We start from the raw sequence: 24,923 nt of genomic DNA, 5'->3' as shown, positions 1-24,923 counted from the left end.
CTGCAGGTGTTGCAATTTCTGTATTGTGATCGCTGTCATTCTCATCACCCTCTGTGAGTTAGATTTTGAGTGCGTGAGGCAGGAAGCTTTCTGTATTAAGGCTGCCAAAAACTTGGGTTTACTAAGGTTCTAAAATGCCTGGGGAAACTTTGAAGGTACATTCTTTCACCTATGGTGGACGTGCCCAAGGATTAAGACTTTCTGGGAGATGCTTTATAATGAATTTAAAAAGGTATTTAAATATACCTTCTTGAAGAAACCAGCGGCCTTTCTCCTGGGCATAGTCGGCCAATCGGTGTTAAAGAAGGACAGAACTTTCTTTATGTATGCTACAACAGCAGCAAGAATACTTATTGCAAAGTATTGGAAGACACAAGAACTACCCACTCTGGAAGAATGGCAGATGAAAATGATGGATTACATGGAATTGGCGGAAATGACTGGCAGAATCCGAGACCAGGGAGAAGAGTTGGTGGAAGAAGATTGGAAGAAATTTAAAGACTATTTACAGAAATATTGCAAAATTAATGAATGTTAGAATGATGTTGGATTGAAGTTGTGGTTTCTAGTTGTAATGGTATAAAAGAATATAAAAAAAATGGATTTTTAACAGGTAAAAATTTAATGTTATAATATATTAAGATTAAAGATCAGGATAAAATAAGGAGGAAAAGGAATTGCTGAACTAATAAATTGAACTAGAATACAAAAAAGGGAGGTATGAGGAGGTCCGGGAAACAAGCAAATGAAAGATAAGTGACAAAAAGATGGAATTGTTTTTAACTGTTTTTTATTTTGTATTCTTTCTTTTTTCTTTTTCATTATGTAATATTGTGAAAACTTTAATAAATATTTATATAAAAAAAATGCCTGGGGAAACTCAATGAGTACAGGGGTTCCCTTCTTGAGAAGATTGTCCTGCAACACATGGAAGGAGAGGAGAACAATGAGAGGGTAAAACCAGCATGCTTGTCCATGCAGAGTGCCCCTCGCATAATTGCAGCACATTATTAATGCCTGAAGAAAACTGCTCCTTCAACTGGTCTTTGCACATGCACCCTGGTTCTGTTTTCTGAACATTTGCTATGCAAAAATTCATGTATCTGATCGTGAGTAATTAGTTCCAAAAGCTTGCTATACGCACCACAGATTCAGATATCCAAATAGAGAGCATTTTTTACTTCCTTGTTTGCCTTTTGCTTACTAGCTGAGGAACTGCAGTGATCTGTACTTTAGTAAGATTTCAGAGGGTTTTCCTGGACTTGGCGGGGGTCAAAATTCCATGGTCATTAGAAATTTCCTCATAGGAAATTTGATTCATTATGTGAATGCTCACCTAACATTTTCAGTGAACATTTTGTATTTCGGGACTTGCATGTACTGAGGTTTTATAGCATGTCTCCTGGAGTAAATTAATGCAATCCTGGCAGCTCTTCTTCCACATTTCACTAGCAGCAGACTCCAAGTGGTTATTCTCTTGTTTTTTGGGGGGTTGTTGTTGTTGTTTTAAAAAAAACAGACTTCTGAAAATCAGCTTCTACATCCTGTTTCTCAGAATATTTAAACAACACCCATATATTTTTGGTGTTCAAAACCATGTACACAATTTTTTTAAAGTACCTTTCACTTCTATATTTTAAAGTTATTTTTGAATTTCTAAGCCACTGAAGATATTCAGTCAGCATCATTAACTACAATTTTCAGACTCAAAGAATATTTAAATTTCTTGAAATTACCTGAACAAACTAGCAAGACTGTGCTTTTCACATGCTGCTGTTACTTGATCAAAGTATTTGACCAACCTTTATTAGATCAAAGGTAATCTATCCTTCCCATGCAAGTGAGCCATTAATGCCCCTATCTTAAAAAAGATTCAAATGAATATTTAAAAGGTGATTTGTACAACCATCAAAATTTAATATTATTATTTGAATTCAGCTTTTTCTGGCTGTAGCACCCAGATAAGCATCTTCATATAAGAAGGTAAAGATTAAATGATATGAAGAGTGGTTCCTGAATAAGATTAAATTAAATTAAATTAGGACTTTGACTTCTAAATTATCTCTCAGGTTAAAAATACAGATCATCTAGATATTTAATCTCATGAAATAAAAAAGTGTTATGCCTGAGAACCATGAAAACGACTCCAAATAAAAATAGTTTTGCAAAAGTACTGGAAGACTCTCAGGACCAGATCACATTATAATTTTGATACAATTCCCCACCACTCAACTCACGCCTGACTCTATGTGACACATGCATACAGACAAGCACCACCACCCTGCAGGAGAGAAGTAGCCACCATTTTCTGCCTTCACAAAGCAGCATTTATTCAGTAGCAGCTCCACCGCCAAAGTTGCACGTTTGTTGGGGTCCTCCATCACCCTCCTTCAGACTATACTTTACTGTAACTATTGCCTGTTCAGACCCAGAGACCTCCCCCCTAAATAAATTCACACATGACTCAAATTTTAGTTTTGGTTTTTGGCAGGATTTAGGCCACAACTCTATTGATTACAGAAGGTGAGTGGTTGCATAGGCTCTGGTTCGACTAGCTCCCTGCGCCCTTACAGGCAGTGCTGACCCAGGGCACCAGCAAAGGTCAGCCAAGGGTGAACACCTGGGAAGGCGAAAAGCCGGGAACAGACTATGGTCACCACCCAGATGCCCCCCTGGACTCAGGCACAGGCACAACCCCCTCTCAGGGGTTGACCAAACTAGTTGAGTCCCTGGATTCCTTTAACAGAATACCCTTCACATAGGGATGGTGAGACTACTCTCCTATCCCTGTCACCTGAACCAGTGCCTATCCGCCGCACAAGCACCGCGCTCACCGCCAACCACTCATACCTGTAACCAAGCCCTTAACCCTGCGGACATGGCGGTCAGCCACAAATCATTCCCAATTACAGACAGATGAACCCCACCAAGCCTGTAAAGGGACGCATCATGGAAGGTAATGCCCAGGTGATGGATCACCGTCCTGCCCATGGCCAGAACCTTCTTGGCCACTGCGCTCTGTATGTGCCTCCTGGCCCTCTCAGTGGCAGCTGGGCATCGGCTACCACACCACACACATCACTGCAACAGCTGCGACCAAAAAATTTGAGTCCAGGAAGAGCTGCCTTCAACTCTTCTAAGTCCTTCATGCAGGTCTGCAGGCTCAAGCCGGGAGCTTCCGGCTAATTGTTCTTGCCCAGCTGCACCACCATCGCCGCAGGAGTGCCTTCTGCAGACACTTTCGCCCACACCATCGGGAGAAGCTCCTCCCAACGCATTCCTCATCTGGACACCCAGGAGACACACACGTGGTCGGGGAGTCTGAGCCTGCGTCCGAATCCAGACTCTGCCACCCTCCTGCCGGCCCAGTGGACAATGCTGTGCCCAACTATCCAGACGTGCAGGGTAGGTGGACCTAGGAGTGAACAAAATAACATTAATAACTGCACCTCAGTGCCGCATTGGAACATAGCCCCTGTATGCGTCAGATTTCCAGCGGCCCGGATCTTTGATCCTGTCGACGGACAGACCCCAGTGTGCAGCAGTAGTAGCTGCACCAATATGGAAAGAATGAGGTGAAAACTCACTGGCCAGCAGGCCACATGCTGCAAGCGCCTTACGCATTACTGCAGCAAATTGATGCTTCTTTAACAGGGACCTCGTGAACCAGGAAGGGATCATCCCCAGGGGGGCAAAGTGACAAATATCTCTTGGCATCTTTCACTGGACAAGGGCCAGGCTTACCAGTGGTAGGCAGCCTCATCAAGGCGCCTCTGCTCAACTGGTCCGTTTTGGAATTTCGAATAGTGAGCACCAGCTCAGCATCAAAAAGCTTAACGTCCTGCAAAAGCAAGCCCCTGGGTGCCCTTCCCTGTGCTGACTCCAGCAGCACTTTGCCCACACGCAGTGCACCGAAAAAGGCTATCGAAAAAGCTGCCACAAAGAGTCTTGCCTCATAAGCAGACCAGCAGACAAGTCTTAACTTGCTGCACACCGAGAATAAAATGTCAAATGTGACCGGTCTCCTACCTGGCGATGCTGGTGGCTGCAACCTGGCCCAACCCTCGAGAGCCTTGCACACTACAAACTTTGCACAAGGGTCTCTAGAATAAAGGGATTTACAGAAAAATGAAATAGCAGAAGACTGAATTCTGATAGACTTTACAGCATGACCCAGAAACCGCAGGTGAGCCAGATACCGCAACACCTGATGTGTGGATGGTGACACTGAACTGTCAATCATCAAGTGCTGTGCTCTGAAAGCTAAAAAGTCCATCCAGGCCTTCTTATAGGACCTCAAAGTGGAAGGAGAAACAGAAGCTACTACTCCCTGAAGGACTAGCTGCTGCCAAGGTTTCAAAGCTGAACAGAGTGTGGTGGAGTCTCCTTCTTTGGAGGTCTTTAAGCAGAGGGTTGACAACCATGTGTCAAGAGTGCTCTGATGGTGTTTCCTGCTTGGCAGGGGGTTGGACTCGATGGCCCTTGTGGTCTCTTCCAACTCTATGATTCTATGATTCTAGGGAAATATTCCGGAAGCTGCTGGGCATCTGGAGCCAGGGATCTGAAGTGCTCCATCTGAAAATGGGATAGGGCATCAGCAATATCATTAGTAGCGCCAGGAATAAATTGGGCAGAAAACACAATATTAAACTTGAGGCACCGCAGCACAAACCTGTGCAATAGGGCAGAGACTCTGCTGGAGCGTGACAACTGCCTTGCCAAAACGCTCACCACGGCCTGGTTATCGGACCAGAAACAGACCTGCCGGTCCTTGAACTCCATGGTCCAGATGTGCACTGCTACTACAATGGGGAAAAACTCAAGAAACGTTAAATCACGGGTAATGGCTGTACCCTGCCAATGCTCAGGCCACTGCTGAATGTACCAACAGCCACAGAAATAGAGCCCAAAACCCAAGGATCCAGCAGCGTCCGAATGGACCTGGAAATCAAATTGCAGATTCAAGGTATCCTGCCACAAGGATACGCCATTGAACTCCTTCAGGAATTCAAGCCATACCTCGAGGTCTGCCCTAATCTTGCTGGGCAAACACCTGATGATGGGGTGACCGCAGGCCTGCAGAAAGTCTTGATAAGCATAGCAAAAAGAGTGACTAGGCTTCAAAAGGTGTACAAGATATATACACCTTTTGAAGCTTTTAGTACATTTTTGGACTGGGCCTTGCATACCAAGACAGGTTTGAGGGGTGTGACCCATTACTTTGATGACTTTTTACGGGGTACATCAGTAAATGATGCTATCCCTCCTGAGTTGTGTTCTGTCAAGTATGCCACCTTTGACCAAGCGATCAGGCTGATCAGGAGCTTTGGGAAGGGTGCTCTTTTGGTGAAGTGTGATGTGGAATCTGCGTTCCGCTTACTTCCTGTCCATCCACTTGATTTTAAGTTGCTTGGCTTCCAACTGGATGGAGCGTATTATGTGGATAAGGCCATGCCTGATCGCTTGGTCAAAGGTGGCATACTTGACAGAACACAACTCAGGAGGGATAGCATCATTTACTGATGTACCCCGTGGCCAGATTGAACACAACTTTGAGGGACCTACCAGTCGGGTGTTGTGGCTAACCAATTCAACCCACCCACAACACAGGAAGTCAGTCTCCAGGTCTCACCGCAACACGTGCCACAATTACCCAGGATTATTACCAGCTCAAAGAGACTCTAAATGTTCCACTCCCACCAAAGTTAATTTCTGTTTCTTACTCCTTTTTCTCCACTCCCTTTTAAATAAGTGTGAGTTGTTGCTGTTTTACCTAGTCTATACAGCTGCCCCCTGGTGGTTTCCCCCTTCTGCTTTCAGGTAACATGTGGCTGGTGGGCTGGAGACACCACACCCTTTGGGGGGGGGCTCACACTCCTGACTACACTTTCAATGAATTGCTGGGCTTGCATGGGGCTGCAAGTACAGGCCTCAGGCTCCATCACACATCCTGGCAGAGGAACAGAAGGCAGCAGCAGCTCTTCCCTCCCAAGTCTTCCCTGGATGGTTCCTTTTTACTTATACTTCAAGACATTCAGGGATCAGAGAATTAAGGTGATGACATCCATGACACAATACAGCAAATTGGTGACTGGTTGCCACTGAGAACAAACAAAGCTTCTTTAGTGTAAAGCCAAGTTTCCTCTTGATGTCCTAGCCAATAAGGTAGGAAAAGCAAATACCGTATTTTTCCGTTACAGATAGGTAGCCGTGTTGGTCTGCCATAGTCAAAATAAAAAAATTCCTTCCAGTAGCACCTTAAAGACCAACTAAGTTAGTTCTTGGTATGAGCTTTCGTGTGCATGCACACTTCTTCAGATACATTCTGAAGTATCTGAAGTATCTGTGTGTATCTGAAGTATCTGTGTGTATCTGAAGAAGTGTGCATGCACACGAAAGCTCATACCAAGAACTAACTTAGTTGGTCTTTAAGGTGCTACTGGAAGGAATTTTTTTATTTTGACGTATTTTTCCGTGTATAAGATGCCCCCTGTATATGACGCCCCCTATTTGGGGGGACTCCAAATTAAGAAAATACCCCTCAGCACTACCTGTGTATAAGACAAGCCCCAATTTTAAAACTAATTTTTTGGTTAAAAAAAACCCTAGTCTTATACACTGAAAAATACGGTAAACCCCATTTGTAAATCCGTTGGAAACATTCTACAATCTTATACATTTCTGTCCCCACCCCACTCTCCAGGTACTACAGGACGGTAAAAACGAGTGCTTCCCCCCCCCCCCAACTAAAACATGCTTCCGCTTATGGATGCACTTTGATTCTAAGTGAAATTAGTAGTTGTGCATGCTAAATTAAAGATGGAAGTTGAATAAGAGTCCCTCTATTAATTAAAGCACATAATACCACTTTATATGGATTCCCATAAAAGCCAATATAGATACTGCGAGGAGTGAGCCAAATAATCAATATCTGAAAAGGGTCACCTCTCAGCAAACTTGAGGAGGGGTATTCGACGGGCAAAATTGGATTATAGGCTGAGGATTGAGGATAATTTAAGGAGCAACAACACAAGACAGATGTGGCAGGGGATTCAGCATATTACCAACTACAAACCTAACCTTGGTGCTGTCGACGGTGACCCCTTGCTGGCGGAGGAGCTTAACCTCTTCTTTGCTCGCTTCGAGAAGGAGCCACCTGAGATGCCGGTATTACAGTCACCAGCCCATAGGGGCCCCTCATTCACGGTAGAGGAACATGAGGTGAGACAGGTTTTGAGGATGGCGAATCCGAGGAAGGCGGCTGGACCTGATGGCATCACTGGAAAGGTGTTGAAGGGCTGTGCGGATCAGCTGGCGAGGGTCTTTACTAAGATCTTCAATAAGTCCTTACACCAGTCTATTGTTCCACCCTGCCTGAAGTCGTCAACTATTGTCCCTCTGCCTAAAAAATCCACAATCAGTAGTTTGAATGACTATAGACCAGTTGCACTGACTCCAATCATCATGAAGTGTTTTGAGAAACTGGTGCGCCGTCACATTATTTCCTGTCTTCCATCAACTTTTGACAACTACCAGTTTGCATACAGAGCAAATAGATCCACAGAAGACGCCATCAATACCACTCTCCATGCTGCTCTGTCCCATCTGGAGCAGCCGGGGAGTTATGTGAGGCTGCTGTTTGTGGATTTTAGCTCTGCTTTCAACACTATCCTCCCCCATAGACTGGTGTCCAAGCTAGAGGCGATTGGACTCTCCAACTCCACCTGTCTCTGGGTTTTGGATTTTTTGTCAGAACGTTCTCAGAGGGTTAGAGTAGGGTCACACATGTCCACAGCCCTTAGCCTTAACACCGGCTCACCACAGGGTTGTGTGTTGAGTCCCCTGCTCTACACTCTCTATACGTATGACTGTACAGCCATCTATTCCAGCAACAAAATCATCAAGTTTGCTGATGACACTACGGTGGTAGGGCTCATTTCAGGAGGGGATGAGTCCGCCTATCGGGACGAGGTGGAGCGGCTCTGTGTTTGGTGTGGAGAGAACAATCTGGCTCTTAATACGGCTAAGACCAAGGAATTGGTGGTGGATTACAGGGAAAAAAAGGCGGACATTCAGCCCTTGTATATCAACGGGGAACGGGTGGAGAGGGTGGCGGAATTCAGGTTTTTGGGAGTAGCTATCGATCAGGGCATGACTTGGAGCGCACATACCACTGCTCTGGTGAAGAAGGCCCAGCAGAGAATTTATTTCCTCAGACTTTTAAAGAAGAACAATCTGAGTGAGAGACTGCTGGTGTCCTTCTACCGAGGCTCCATAGAGAGCATTCTTACATACTGTATTTGTGCTTGGTTCTCCAGTTGTACAGCTAGGGAGAGGAAGGTGCTCCAGAAGGTCATAACCACAGCCCAAAGGATTATTGGTCATCCTCTCCCATCTTTGGAAGAACTGTACGGTTCCCGTTGTCTTAGGAAAGCAAATAACATCCTGCAGGATTCATCTCACCCGGGACACGGTCTGTTTGCACTACTGCCTTCTGGCAGGAGATATAGAAACATCAAGTCAAAGACAAATAGACTGAAAAACAGTTTCTATCCAAGAGCTGTGGCCTTTTTGAATGCTGTAACTCGATAGTGTGACCTGGGAGTTTGATGGGTGTGGTGTGGGTGTGGCTGGAATGTGGTTTGTTTGGTTGTTGTTGTTGTTTTGCTTTTGTTGTTTTAAGGGATGGCATCCAATTTCGTTGCACTTTGTGCAATGTTGCACTTGTGTAATGACAATAAAGAATCTATTCTATTCTATTCTATTCTATTCTATTCTCTCAGCTAAATTTCCTCCTTCTCTCTCTCTCTCTCTTTAAGCTTTATTATGATTTTATATATTACTGTGATTTCTCATTTATGGTGGAAATGAATGTCAGAAACCAGACTCTTTACTTTATTTGTACCCAAGCCTATGCCAATCAATACCGGCAGTATTCCCATTTCCCAGTGCCCTGTCAATGCACTTCAACCCTAGCTTGTTGAGAGGCCTTCTTAATTGACTCCACTGAAGCAAATCCAATTTCCTTGTACACATATGCTAAGACAGCTAAATTTAAAACTATTTCTGCTCCATTCTGTGGTGCCTACTCTGACACACATGACAGAATGAGATCACCTGAATGTGCTTTACATCTCATATTTTAAGAGCCTTTAATTGGAATGATTTTTCTGCCATTGTTTCTGAATGGTATTAAAGTGATATCCTAGAGGTAAAAAACAAATATGTTATTAGACCCACATCATCCACTTTCTTGGAAAAACACCACCTTTCCTTTTACTGCCAGATCTGATTTATGTTCAAGATATAAGTGTCAATAACTTGTTTTTGATGGGCAAAATACTGCCAGGAAAAAAAGGATAGGCTATAAAGTCAGGTATGAAGCATAATTCAGATGGGCTTCACAACACTTGTCCCCTCATATGATGACACACATCCCCTTTCCATTTCCAATTTCATTGGAACAAGGCGAAAAAATGGTTTCCAATCTATCCCGCCTCATAAAAATAGACCTGTGTTTAATTCTTCAAGACCTGAAATTATCTTTTAGATATTGTCAGCCAGTCACCCAAGGCAAACATCCATGGACAAAGTAATAAAGAAAACTTGTAGGTATAGCAATTGCTAAAATACGGCTATACTTTCCATTTTAATGGCAGCACTCAAGGTATTAAGGAGAAACTAAATGTACTGATAATAACAAGATAGGCTGGTGTGAGGGTATGTGTATTTGTTCAGTTTGGTTCCTATATTAGTGCAATTTATTGTAACTATTGCCAGTTTTGCAGAATGAAATAGTTGATGGTTTTCTGTTTATATCCTGTAGAGGAATCAACTTATAGACAAACAAACATCGTTGCATTCTTTGGGGTCACAAAAAATAAATAAATCAAAAGGACAGCTCTCTCTCTAAAATTATTTGCACATAGCTGGAACAGGTACAAATAACATTTTCCTAACGTATCTTAGTTTTGCTACCTATTTCCCAGTCATTAATATAAGCTTGACTTAAATGTAGAAATGATTTAGGGATCATTTGTAGTTTACAATGCAAGTTAAGTGGGGCAACTGTTCATTCCTGCTCTTTCACAAGCAGGCCTCCAATCACTTACCAACATGATTTATGTCAACGATCCAACAATGGATCTTAATCTCCTTGCTGTTTAAATACCAGGTGCTGCGAACAAACAGAGTCAGGCTATCCAATCCATGCCCAGCTTTTGATCTCCACCTGAGCCTTTGGTATGCTGCTTTCTGCAACTAGCCTCCTTTCCCCCCTACCCTTGCAGGAGTTACGGGGAATGGTGCCCCAAACCAAGCGGTTCTGCATGCAGTGATTTTAGCCCACAGTCATCCCTCTAATAACTTGTTCTTATCTCCCTTATTACATGCTTTGTTTGATCTTCAATGATACTTGTGTTAGGTATGTATATCCTATACAATCTTCTTCCTTCATTCTTTGACATTTCTAGTCCCTTTCTATCTTGCCTCTAAGAGAAATGGCTAATAAAGGTGTAATATTTGAATGACTTGAGTTCTAAAATATTGTTCTCAAATGCCTCTAACACATCCAACTGTTTTTGACATTATTTATATTCTATCTATCTATAATTTATTATACAGTTAAAAACCAGCTTACTCTATACTGCAAGTTATCCTGTGTTGCAGGGGGTTAAACTAGATAATACTCGGGGTCCCTTCCAATTCTGCGATTCTATGATTGTACTAATATGAATAAAATAAAGTAAAATAAATGGTAAGAAAGCAAAATTGAAGATTTAGTAATTTAAAAGACCTATTTTCCCTCCTTGCATCATTTATTTTGTTATCACCAGGTTGGGCATTGCTTTTGCTTATGGGTAAAGTCAGAGGCTACCAGCATGAGTTTGGCCAAACTGCAGGAGGCAGTGGAAGACAGGAGTGCCTGGCGTGCTCTGGTCCATGGGGTCACGAAGAGTCGGACACGACTAAACAACTAAACAATAACAAAGTCAGAGGCAAAGTAGGTGTTGAGCAGTTCCGCCTTCTCTCTGTCACACATTTCTCCATCTTTTCCGCACAGAGGACCTACTACTTGCTTGTTCTTCCTCTTGCTTCAGACATAGCCAAAGAAACCTTTTTAATTATTTCTAACCTCTCTTGCAAGCCTGAGCTCATTCTGAGCTTTGGCCTGCCTGACCGTCTCCCTGAAATAGCTGGCTGAGCTTGTATACTCCTTCATGATTTTCACTTTCTTCCCATTCTTATACATGCTCTTCTTAAATCTCAGCTCATCTGCTAGCTCTTTATTGCAGCTACGCTGGTTTCTTTAGATGGCCTCCCACTTTTCTTTCTTGTTGGAATTGTTAGCGGTTGTTCCTTCAATATTTCACCTTTAAGAAACTCCCATCCATCTTGGACTCCCTTCTCTCTGAGAACCAAAGAATTTCACCCAGTAGTTTCTTAAGCTTTTTGAAATCAGCCTTATTAAAGTCCAAAGTGCATGTCCAGCTACACTCACCTTTCCCTTGCCTCTGTAAAATGAAATCAAGAGGGGATGATCATTTCCTCCCAAGGTTCCCAGTATTTCCACTTCATTGATCAATTCAGTGAGTCAACTGAGGAATTTGTTGGACCTTACATTATTGGCAGAGTTTGATTTCCAACAGATATCAGGGTAGTTCCCATGACTACTATATCTCTCTTTTTTGAATGTTTCGATATCTCATGGTAAAACACTGTCAGTAGTCTGAATCTGACTGTCACCCTGCTCTCTGTCTTCTGTTTTGCTCAGTGAGGAAGATCCAGCCAGGATAACAATTCAATTTAACCTCTGACTTGCTAGTCCTGCAATTAGTGAGCCAGAACATGGGGAGAACTGAAAGAGCTGACAACCTCTCACAGAACCAGAGCCACCTCTCTCTGCCATTCCATGTTAAGCCCCAAATTGTCTGTGACTTGCATGTAACTTTGCCCAGGCTTTCCCCTTCCTTTTTAATGAGAAGCAATGTGTGGGGGAGGGGGCTGCAATCTGGTGCAGTATAGACAGGTGAATGGCTGGGGAGAAGGTGGTGATCCCTTTCCTCTATACCCATTTTTGTGTTCAGAATCTATTCTGCCTATTCTGCCGCCATCGACTGGGAGAAAAGCAGTTGCAAAGGCACAAAATGTACTGTGAACACTCAGAGGCAATGGCCCGAAGGGACTGCTCTTGAAATTTCTCATCCACGTTAAACACAGGCTGTTATTTACTTAATTACTTTATTTATTTTTAAGTGATTCCCACCCCCTGCCAGTCTTCAGTCATAAAACCAAAAATGCAATGGAAACCACTAGAAAGAAGTTTCAAAAACAGGGTGCTAAAATAAAAGATGTCCAGCCTATGGTCACCACTCACCTTGAGGTGGCAGGAGGGAGACACACAGAGCTTTCAAAAAGGCCTCTGGCACATGGGAAAACACACTGGCTGTTTCCATTCTCTTGACAGTGAATGATTTTGGGGGGTTAATTAGATCATTTTAATCAACAACAAAAATAATTGAAGATCTCTTATAATAACATAAGGTACACGAAGCATCTATCATATGGAATTTAATAAATACATAATATAAATTATATCAAAGATTTACAGCTGCAGCACATTTCTTCAGACCTGCGAGATGTGCATACATGGGAATCGCACATCGTCTAAAGAATGACAGTGTGACAGATGATTCCCATTTCAACAGTGCAAGCATTTCATAAAATGTCTCGTGGTTCTATGGTGCCTGTGGAATGTATTTAAGTTGCTTTAAAATTTCTTCCTTGGTTCTAAATTTAAAACTAGGCTTTTGGGGCACAGGCTGTACTTTCTCTGGGGGTGTAATTGCCATGTACATATTAATATATGCAAATAAAATCAAGTTTCAACAGCCACTATTCCTCCAAAGGTTACTTTCTCTAATTAGACTCAAGCAATTAGCTGAGAAAAGTTTTACTCACTCTTTCCCTTTTTCTTCCAAAAGTCCCTGCTTTAACAAAGAAATTACATTTGAGCTATTTTCTTTTTAAAAAAATTAAATATGATATGAAATAATTATAACTTTTATTTTATCTTACCCATTAATTTCCTCCTTTAACACACATCATTTCAGGTGATGCCACTTTGAGATGCCTAATATGTGCATGAGCACAGTCACCATGTTAAAACAAATTGAACTGTTCTCCATCATTTTGACACCTTAAATCCCATGTTACTGACTGATGCGACTAGGGGATGAGCAGTAACTAAGTCTTCAGGCTTCATCTTAAAAAAAATAATAGAAAAGAAACTGGTTTGATGTAGAAATTGTTTGACCTGTAGAGTGTGCTTAAATATAGGTGGAGATTGCACATTCTTACTCTACTAATGAGATCCTTTAAAGAGAAGGACTAGATTTGACTTTGCCAGAATGTCTGCTTTCTTTTGCCAAATGATAAAATTCAACAATGCCCCAATGAAAAGAAACTGTGAAAATAAAAATAAAATAAAAGCAGTTATATGTCAGTGGTAAAATGATAACCTTTATTTGCAAGCCTGTTTTTATAGAAAATCATTCAAACCTGATTGGATTTGGCAGGTCTAGTTTACTGATAGGGCACACACTGTGTATGGGAAGGGTCCCAGACTCATTCCCTGGCATCTACAGGGCAGGATCTCAGATTGTGGGGTTACAAGAGAATTCTGTCTGAGACATGGAAAGCTGCTATCTTTGAAGATTTGGATATTCCATGGCTATTATTCTGATCCATCTTCTACATTTTGGAACTATTGATTAGCCACTGTTGATTAGAGACTTGCATACCAGATGCCTGATCTGGCAGAATTTGTTTATTGAGTGTATGTACCTAATGATTGAGCGGGATGTGGGTGGCGCTGTGGTCTAAACCACAGACCCTAGGGCTTGCTGATCAGAAGGTTGGCGGTTCGAATCCCCACAACAGGGTGAGCGCCCGTTGTTCGATCCCAGCTCCTGCCCACCTAGCAGTTCAAAACCACATCAAAGTGCAAGTTGATAAATATGTACCGCTCTGGAGGGAAGGTAAACAGTGTTTCCATGCACTGCTCTATAGGCTCCCTTGGCCTATAGAGTGAGATGAGCACGCAACCCCAGAGTCGTCTGTGACTGGACCTAACGGTCAGGGGTACCTTTACCTTTTACCTAATGGAAAGGAACTTAAGGAAAACTTCTGCCACCTCAGTCATAAGAGTAAGGCTCCCCACCAAGCTCATCAAAAGTAATTCATTTCACCCTCCCCCTTTTTCTGTCCCCAGAACTTCTGCACCACCTTTCTGGACTGAAGAAACCATGTTGCGGTGGATCTGCTCCTTCCTGTAAGATGAAGCTGGAAGATGAAGCTGGAAAGGATTTAAGGCAGATAAGGTGATAATTGTGAGGAGCTCAATGAACATGATTGCTAGACAACTATCTGTTCAAGGTGTGACTGCACAATCCTGTAAGAATCAGGTTCCTAGGTAAAGGTCTCCTGAACTTGAATTGCTCCTCAAATCCAAGGTAATAGTGTGGCCTGGAATGTCTTTTAGTACTGTTGGCTAACAAGGCATTTATTTTTACTACAGAAAAACAGAAACCTGACATTCATGCTATGATGATTTCCAAGTTTCCAATGTGCTCTACATGAGGTTGCCTTTGAAAATTGTTCAGAAGCTCCTGCTAATGCAAAATGCCATTGCTTTCCTATTGACAGATTTGAGTTGGCACACTCGTATGCCACCTATTTGCAAACATCTGTGCTGCTTGCCAGTTGATTTCTAGGTCCAATTCAAAGTTTTGGTCTTGATCTTTAAAGCCTGGTCATGGGTGGGGAATCTGTGGCACTCCACATATTGGACTCTTCCTCCTATGAGCCTCAAACAGCATGGCCAGTGTGGACTGGAATGATGGCAGTTCTTATCTAGCAACACCTGCAGCCACAGCTTTGCATCTCCTGCTCTATGTAGTTCTGAATAGTGTATTAAAAATAATAAAATAAAATGCGAGTGTTGATAAATACGTCTTCCATGAATTTGTCCAGTTCCTATTAAAAATGCCTAATCCAGTGATCACTGTCATGTTGCACCAAATTCTATAATTGTGTGTTGTGTAAAAGAAGTATTGTCATTTTAAGAACATCTCAGTCAACTTCCAGTCAGTTCAATGTGGGGGGCGGTGAGTTTTAGTTGTTGTATCATTTTACTGTTGTTAGCCACTCTGAGCCTGGCTTCGGCTAGGGAGGGTGGGATAAAATAAAAATAAAATTTTGTTGTTGTTGTTGTTGTTGTTGTTGTTGTTGTGAGGGTTAGTGAAAAAATTCTCTCCCCTCCTTCTCTTTAAATATTTAATAATTTTATTTAATTAAATTTATATAATGAAATCATCTCCTTCCTTAGTAAACTTTAGCCCCCCTCCCTCCAAGAATCAAATGCTTACCTTTTCCTTGTAGGCTGAGAAGGGGCTCCAAGGCCTTGATCATTTCTCCACTTTTCCCAGGTTTGCAATAATTTTGTATGAGATTGGCAACCAGAACTATCTACAGCATTACAAATGTTCTTGATTTGCAACAAGTGATATTTCCCCTTTCAGTGTACTGGTGATACCTTGCCCCAAACACCTAGTGATTGCTCCTAACAGCTTCATATAAATATTGAATAGCACTCGGGAGAGGATATTACCCTTCAGAGCCCCATAGCAAAAGTGCCAGGAGGCCAAGGAACACCCATTCTTAAACATGGTACTTCCGATGCCCATCCCACTGGGTTGGTCCAGGAGGATACCATGGTCAGTGGTATCAAAAGCCATGGAGAGAGTGAACAGAAGTAACAGGGTTATACTGTCTCTGTCCTCACCAGAAAGGTGACCAAGACTGATTCAGTTTCAAAGCCAGACTGTAGTGGATCATCTGTCTCATTGAGGAATACCTGCAGTTGCTTCACAACTCCACCATATAATGTGTGAACTGGCCCTAGAAAGCACAATGAGATATAAGAGAAGAAACTGTCTTACCTGAGGCACAAACCACAAGGGATTATATATCGATACACATCTCTTGAATAGTAGTGAGAAAATTACAGGGAGCCAGTACAGTCACAGAAGCACTCGTGTGATGGGTTTGTGAAACCCAACAATTAATAGTAAAATCAATACTTAGCATTTCAGCAGGTTTTTAAAAAAACTTTTATTTACTATTCAGAACCCTCAAAGGCAGTTGAGAGCACAGCACATTGCAGTTTAGTCTTGTTCTCTCAAGTTTACAAAAGTATGAATCATGATTGTCAGACCCAAATTCAGGGTCACAGTCTTTACACTAGATGGTGCTGAAAAGCCTTCCTTACCATTGCTCCTATCAGCAATTCCATGCACATTAATAGCTACTGAAAGTAATATCACAAGCCTGTGAGTCTAAAGACGGCTAAAACACTTGCCTTGAATTTGCTCAGGTTATGCATGGTCTTCAAACCATCTTGACTTCAGTCAGCACATCCATTTCCTCCTGTACCCCAACCACTGAGTAAGCGCTGACAGTCAAAGAAAAGTCACATGTGCCTCATGAACAAGGCCAGAGACCTAATAGAAGCAATAGGGTACAAGTTGACGATGTCTAGAAAGAATGTATGCCAAAGCCACAAGCCCACCCTCAGCTTCAGACCTTTTGCAGGTCTCTCTTGAGTTACAGCAAAGACCCATGACCAGTGCAGCTTGCATTTTTCTTTAAAGCTCAGTGCTATGGCAATTGCAATAACTTTTTTATTATTATTATCTCTCTGAACTTCCTGCTAGGATGAATTTTTGGTAAATAAAGTTAGTTCTACCTGAATCATTTTTTACTGGGGTATTTAAGTCATTGCTGTAAAATGTTTTGTCCTCTTGTCTTCATTAGTTCTACCATCTAAGCTGCAAGCTACCTTGCAGCCAGTAAGTACTGCAGTTGGACATAAGTTCATGAGTGAAAGAGTTCCAGAAGATCAGGCCAATAGATCACCACTGGGGTGGGGCTGATAGATAGTTTTATCCATCTATCTGTTCTGGGTCCGGAGGTAACCCATGAAACACGGTCCAGGACTGGTCCAGAATCCAAAGGTTCCGCTGGGAGTCAGTCCAGCTGGGCCAAGGCAGGACACGAGGCAGGAAACCAGGCAAGGACAGGTACAGGATCTCAGGTAGGATCTAGCATACAGCAATGTTGCTCTCGCAACCTGGGGCGGGGTCTGACAGCCTTTTATCTTTGTCAGGGTAGCGGCCGGTCCTGATCCTCCGGCGACTCACCTCCCTGTTTCGTCCAAAGGCGAGCATTCCTCCTGCGAGTACTCAGGTCTCTCCTTCTCTCAGACCTTAGCCTCTGCAGCTCGGGAGACGTTGGTGGGTTACTAGACCAAGGGGCTGCCTCAGCCTCCCCTGACCAAACTGGTAGTGGAGCAGCTGTAAGTGATGGCCCAGCAGAGGGTAACGAGGTCATCCCCGCATCTGGAGCCAGGGCAGGCTCAGGCCCCTGACTCGGCCCAGCTGGTGTTTGTTGCAGGGGAACCTGTGCAGACTGAGACTCTTCAGGATCAGGCCCCAGACTTGGTTCTGATGATGCCCGAGGCAAAGGATCCGGTGCAGACTGAGTCTCCTCTGGTTCCGAGCCCAAGTCCCAGGCCATCACACTATCTACCTACCTACCTACCTACCTACCTACCTACCTACTGCATTTCTATCCCACCTTTTCCCCAAGGAGCTCAGAGTGACACACTTGGTTCTCCTCCTCCCCATTTAATTCCCACAATATCCCTGTGAGCTTCACGGCTGTGGGGATTTGAACCCGGGTCTCCCAGGTCCTAGTCCAACACTCCAACCCCTAGGCCACCCTGGTCTATGGGAAGCCTGAAAAGTTGACCTGAGAGTTGACACCATTCTCCCCACTTGTGTATCCCAGCAACTAGCATTCAGAGGCATATTACCTCTGACAGTAGAGACAGGGAGAGCGACAGCAGGAGCAATGAGTCCCTGTTAATCCTCCTTGACCTCTTGGTGGCTTTTGATACCACCAACCATTGTATCCTCCTGGAAAGGCTATTTGGGTTGGGGTAGGTGACACTGCTCTGCAATGGTTCCAGTCCTACTTGGATGGTTGTTTTCAGCCCGTGATGCTATAGCGCCCCTCAAGGCTCAATTCTAGCCCCCATGTTGTTTAATATCTATATGAAGCCACTGAGTGGAGTCATCCAGAGCTTTGGCATGTGTTGTCAGCAGTATGCCGATGACAGCTCTATTTCTCATTTCTCATCTGCAGGTGTGGCTGTGCAAGTGCTGGGCTGGTGTCTTGTCTCAGTAAAGGACTGGATGAGAGTCAATAAACTGAAGTTCAATCCAGATAATACTGAGACACTGCCAGTGGGTGGTTCCCTAGACCAAATGGGTAGAAGATTGCCTGCTCTTGAGCAGGTTACACTCCCTGGTAAGGAGCAGGTATGTAGCTTGGGCATGCTCCTGAATCCACTTCTGTCACTTGAGGTCCAGGTGACCTCGGTGGCATGGAGTACCTTCTGCCAGCTTCAGCTGGTGGCCCAGCTGTGCCCCTATCTGGACAAGGATAGCCTAACTTCTGTTTATGCTCTGGTAACCTCTAAGTTGGATTACTGCAATGTATTATGCATGGGGCTGCCTCTTAAGACGGTTTGGAAGCTTCAGCAGCTGTTGCAAAATGCAATGGTCAGATTGCTCACCAGAGCAAGATGGTTTGAGCATATAACACCAATCCCGGCACAACTGCATTGGTTACCAATTGGATTCCGGGCCCAATTCAAAGTGCTGGTGTTGACATATAAAGCCTTTAATGGCTCAGGACCTCAATACCTTAAGAATCACCTCTCCCAATACAAACTGAACTGAACCCTGTGCTTGTCACCTGAGGCCCTTCTCTATGTCCCCACTCCCAGAGAGGTTCGGGCGGGGGGGCGACAAGAGAAGGGGCCTTTTCTGTGGTGGCTCCCAATTGTGGAATGCTCTCCCTAGAAAGGCTCGCCTGGTGCCATCATTACATGTCTTTGGACACCAGGCAAAAACATTCCTCTTTACCCAGGCCTATGGCTATTAAGTAATCTATGGCCTGTGAAAGTGTGGGGGAGAGGACTGTTATTGTGATGATTCTTTTACTGTCTGTCAGTATGCGTTTTACTATGTTTTCATCCTTGATGTTTTGTAATGTGTTTCTAATGTTGTACACTGCCCTGAGATCTTTTGATAAAGGGTGGAATAATAATAATAATAATAATAGTGCCCGCAGAAATGACTATCCAAAGCAGAACTTAAAACTTAACCATCTCCATGGCAGGATGTGAATTCCTTAGTGCTTCACCTGAAAAGCCTCCCTCCTAGAAAGCAAAGGTGTTACGGGGTATGTGTGAGTTGGGGGCATTGTTAGGGAAGGGGTGGACTGGTAGGTAGGGCTGCGGGTGGAATGTGTGATCTGTGAGCCACACCCTGATATCAACAGGGTATGAGTTCAGCGCAAATGGAATGAGGATTTCCAAATTGAGCGGGTTCGTATTTTGAATTCTCCCAGTTGTAAATTTCCCCCATTATTCTTTCCACCTAGACTATGATGAGATATGATATTATACAAACACACACACTGTGCCTTACCACTGTATGTAATCAATTACAATACATCATTATAGCAATCTCATAAGCTAGTTCAGAAACTGTAGCTCACAGAAATTCTTGCTCACAGGATACTCCACACACACATACACCCCGCCCTGGACAAACAAATGTCTTTTTTTTATCCACAGGAGTTTTTTGTTCATCTTGGGGGCACATGTTGGGGGCTCCCTGGAGTGGCATTCTGTCCCCCTTTATTGTTTATAGTGTACATGCTGCCATTTGGCTGTCAGTGGCAAGCAATTTGATTGTTATGTAAATGACTCCAAATTTACATATTACTCAAAACTAATCTTCATTGTCCTGTCACTGGATGGGTGTCTTTGATTGATAATAATTTTTCTTTCCATCACAAGCTTTCTTTTACCAGAGTGCAAATTAAACAGAAATCCTCTTAATGGGTTTTCAATGGTTTTTAATGAAAGCTTTTGGCTGTGAAGCGTCCTGCCCCGTTTCTTGTCAGATATGGAGTAGCAATTTCTTCGCAAGTGGGCTCTTGTTTCAAGCAGTTTATTTTTTGTGGAAGCCAATAAAAACCACGGAACATCATACAATGCAAATTGCTACCAGGTGACTTGCGCCAGAGAGTAACTTACGCTGCACAAAATGTGCATTTTGCTTCTTTGGCCAAGTAGACACAGGAAACAGTAGAAATCTGCCATACTAGATCTCAAAATGCAATAACACTATAGTACATCTCTTTCTATTGACTCTCTTCTGCCATCAAAACAACAGTTGTAGGTTTTCTGCATTATCTGTTTAGCTTAGGTGCAGGAACAGGAGCAGAATTTTTAGTGACCAAGAACTGGAAGCCACTTGCCAAATCCAGCTCTGTAAAAGGGTCTCCTGTCTTCTCCTCCAGCCATTAACTCGGCTGCAGAAGATGATGTTAAGGATTTCTATATTTGGCAGGTAGCCTAAGAAGTGGGGCTCTCGAGGGTGTGGGTGTTGGAAACTGGGCCCAAGTTTATGTCTTGCAAAACCTGCTGCTGGCCAGAACTATAAAGGCACCTTTCATTTAGTTTTGAAAAGTTATAATAGTGTGTCCTCTAAAAAAGATATGAGTGAAGTAAAATCCCTATATTGATATTCAAAAGACCCTGTTTGTGGATTTTGCTGGTATTTTTTGTTGCTCCATAGGTAGTCCTTCTGCACTGGTTTGCATGTAACAGACCTTCCACCATCTACCACCATGTACGAGGGAAAAGAAACTTCAACATAAAGTCTCACAGAATAGCCAGGACTAATGTACAGTTCATGTGGATACTGTAACCCTAAACAGAGTGGGAGAATGATTACTGCCAGAGTGGAGAAAAATAAGGCATTACAAAAAGAGAGAGAGACTTTATTTAAAATGCAACTTTATATTTTTTGTGGCACCATACCAATTTAGCATGCTATCTTTATTCCATGAGCAATTCTGGAGTTGGTTCTAAATTTCTTACCTTCTTTCATTCTATATTAACCCAGTGGCAATTACTGCAGGTCTGAGACTTTAATATCTAAGCGCACTGAGTTTCATCTCTTGGAAGTAGCTTTTGAAATCTGAAAGTGCCAAACCACCTTATGTTTTATTTAACTATTTTTTTTTAAGAAAGTTGAACCCGAGGTTATTCCCCTTTCGATAAGTTGGCTAATTATTTATTAACTTTCAAGGCTCTTCTTAAAAGGGAATCTGAAAGAAAGAGAGGCAGGGAAAGAAGCAGAGAGATATTGATTATGGCACTACTTCTAGGCTTTTCAGTGCCAAGCACTTAGTGAGTGACACGGGCCGAAGAAGTTTGGTTCCCTATTCCATTGTTATTATTCTGTCATTGTCTGAAGTGTATCATTTTATCAGCCACACTATGCAAACTGGTGATAGCAGCAGAAATGAGGTGATAGCAATCTCACTGCCAAATAATTCTGAATTTTGTTAGGTTTCGACTATCTTTTGATGGAAAGGCTGCATATAGGTAAAGGTAAAGGTACCCCTGCCCGTACGGGCCAGTCTTGACAGACTCTAGGGTTGTGCGCTCATCTCACTCTAGAGGCTGGGAGCCAGCGCTGTCCGCAGACACTTCCGGGTCACGTGGCCAGCGTGACAAGCTGCATCTGGCGAGCCAGCGCAGCACACGGGACGCCGTTTACCTTCCCGCTGGCAAGCGGTACCTATTTATCTACTTGCACTTAGGGGTGCTTTCGAACTGCTAGGTGGGCAGGAGCTGGGACCAAAAGACGGGAGCTCACCCCGCCGCGGGGATTCGAACTGCCGACCTTTCGATCGGCAAGTCCTAGGTGCTGAGGCTTTTACCCACAGCGTCACCCGCGTCCCTAACTTTTTTTTAAATTTTATTTATTTATTTTTTTAAATGATATTTATTAAGCATTTTAAAATTACAGAAAAAACAAAGAAACAAAGAAGAAGAAGAACAAAGGGAAAAACAAACAGCAATCAAACAATACAAATCAATAAAAATCAAAAGCAAAAAGCAAAACCAAAACACATAACACATCCAAATCAAAAAACAAAAGTAAACCACAAAAATTTAAAAACAGATCCAATATTCTCAAATCCTTAACTGTCATTACCTTATTTCATCGACCTCCTCACACCTCCCTTTTTTGTATTCTAGTTATTAATTATCACAGCAAATCCTTCCCATTTTTCATAATATTCTGTCATTAAATTACCTTAATCTATTTTAACCTTTTCTTACTATAAAAACCCCTAAAACTTAAAACTTAAATCTTATTTATACCAATTTCTCATAACCATAACATATTCTTGCATAGTTCTTTTTATCATTTCTGCTAAAGCCAAATAATTTCGTTCCAACATTTTTCTAATACTCATTAATTTTACAAAACAATCCTAAATATTTTTTTTAAAACTTTCTTCCAATCTTCATCTAACGTCTCTTCCTCCTGGTCCCGGGTTTTGTCAGTCCTTTCTATCCCATCCATCTAGTTCATTAACCTGGTAATCTTATGTCCGAGGCCCTTAAGTCTCTTCCATGTCCCTTCCGCAGATCTTCTTCATATTTATACCTGTACATTACTTTGTCTCCTGGTCCTTTCACCCGTGGAAACTCCAACTTGACAGTATTTTTGTCCCTTCTCGACAGATCAGCCCCTTTTCCATAGTCCACACTGAGCTCCATGTGGTATTTAAAAGCATGTTTCAAGGTCCCTCCAGAGTTGAGGACCCCCACAACCCCAAACTCCTCACAGCCCATTGCCAGACTTGAAAAGTCAAGACATCCCTGCATAGGGGGGTCTATCCAGCCCCCCATCTCCAAGCCAAACAAAACTCTATCTCACCAAATCTGGCTTTTTCCAAGTTCATTTGTCAGATCCAACAACTCATGTTCCTGCTGGGCCACAGCTCCCTCCATCTCTGCCACCCGAGGTCCAGCAACAACCTCTTCCCTCATCTGATCTGTCAGAGCACACTCCTGAGTTGATTCCTGGGTGGGCTCTATATAGATACCCACTACCTGTCCAAAATTTCTAATCGCAACAGCCATCAAATCTGTCTTCTCATGTAACTGTTCCAATAAAGCACTTGTCTTGCAGAAAGCACACACCAGAGCCTCTGAATACATTGTTATGCAAGGTCAGAATTCTGTTCCCACGATCTTAATCTGTTTGCAGCTGCGAAGCTCCCCAGTTCAAATTTAATAACAGTTTCACAAGCTCCCTCTAGGGGAAGAACTTCTATTTGTATCAATCTCTTTTCTTTTCTTTTCTTTTCTTTTTTTTAACAGCAGATCTAACAACAAAGTTTCCTTTTTCAGATATTTTGTCAATATTTGTTCCTTTAAAATGCGAAAGAGAACAATGGAATCACTATGTTTCTCTTCTTTTAACTGTCTGTCAAAAACATTTGTCTATAGTCAATGAACTTCCCAAAAACGTCTGTCCTGACACCCCGCTCCCAGGTTCAAGACGGTGGAAAATTACTTTTCTTTACACTCTCTTCTGCAGGTTTAAACAATCCGAAAAAAAATCCCCCCTCTTCTCCTGCTTCCGAAGGGGGTTCAGTATTTTTAGATGATGAAAGTTGATCCTTTACAAATGATTTTCTAAACTCTAGTTTGCCATGTCTTTGCTTTAATCTATCTACAAGAAACGGAAGGCTGACTTCCTGTTTAGACCTTCCCGCTTCAGTGCCAAATTAAGAAGAATTTCTTAATCCAATTTTCCATTCTACTCACAGATCGTTGTTTAAAGTCCAATTGTCCAAATTTGATCTGCTCACGGGTAGTTGTTTTTGTAGCCAAATTGTCCCAGGAAAAAGGTAGCGCTCTCCGGCAACGGCTGTGCGGCTTCGCTCCACGGAAGAAGCAGTTGACTCTCAGCACCGCGCCACTAGCCCCTCTTCGCTCCGGAGCCCGTATTTGGGTTCCTTTACGAATTGGGGGGGCGCGAAAGGTGCCCGCTGAGTCCCATGGCCACAGGCTTCATCCGCCTGTGATTTTTTAAAGGGTCCCCACTTCGCCGTAGTGGAACAGACCCGTTTTCCGTGGAGCCAGTCCCTCCGGATCAGAGGGAATCCGCCATTACCGATGGCGCCACCCCGGAAGCCCCCCCCCCCCGCGTCCCTAACTTAATATCTCCTCCCATTTCCAATAGCCAACCACCCAAAGAGATTCAAGGAAAAGGTTCATTCCCACTTTTTTCTGGGTATGTGCATTGGGGGCTGGGGGGGCTGGGGAGAGAACAGTAGGGCATTGTGGTTTCCACAGGTGGCAATTTTTAAAATGTTGTTATTCTCAAGGACAGAATTCATTTTAGCAGTTTAAGTAACCGTGTGTACATTCCAATTGACCACAAATCATAAGTCCAATGTGGATCAATATGTATTGCTGTTCATGGGACTTTTGGAAGGATCCACCAGCACTAGCACCTGCCCCTTCCCTCGAGAAATTACCTGGTATGGGTCAGTCTGTACTGGCTCAGTTGCTGATCTTCCTTGCAGCAAGGAAGTCCAGGAAGGCTAAAGGCTCGTGTTCATGTATAGTGCAGAGATCAGATGTCACTGATGAAGTGCATCTGGTCCTCAAAGAAAGCACTTTGTGTGCTGAAGTTGTGCGCTGAACTGTTATAGCCATCATATGCAAGTGGTTTTTTTTTATTTTCCTGGAGCTTCCTGCTCTTCCATCATCAGTTGTCCTCAACCCAGAAGAATTCATGATCGCCACCAGGATCTTGTGAAAGCAAGGGAGACACGGCTCTGAGCACAGTGTGAAAGGAAAGGGGTTGGCCCTACCAGTTTGATGCATACGTTGGCAGGGTTGCCCT

The sequence above is a fragment of the Podarcis liolepis genome, assembly GCF_965112155.1.
Source record: "Podarcis liolepis genome assembly, chromosome: 3".
NCBI classification, from domain to species: domain Eukaryota; kingdom Metazoa; phylum Chordata; class Lepidosauria; order Squamata; family Lacertidae; genus Podarcis; species Podarcis liolepis.
This window is presented reverse-complemented; position numbering follows the sequence as displayed.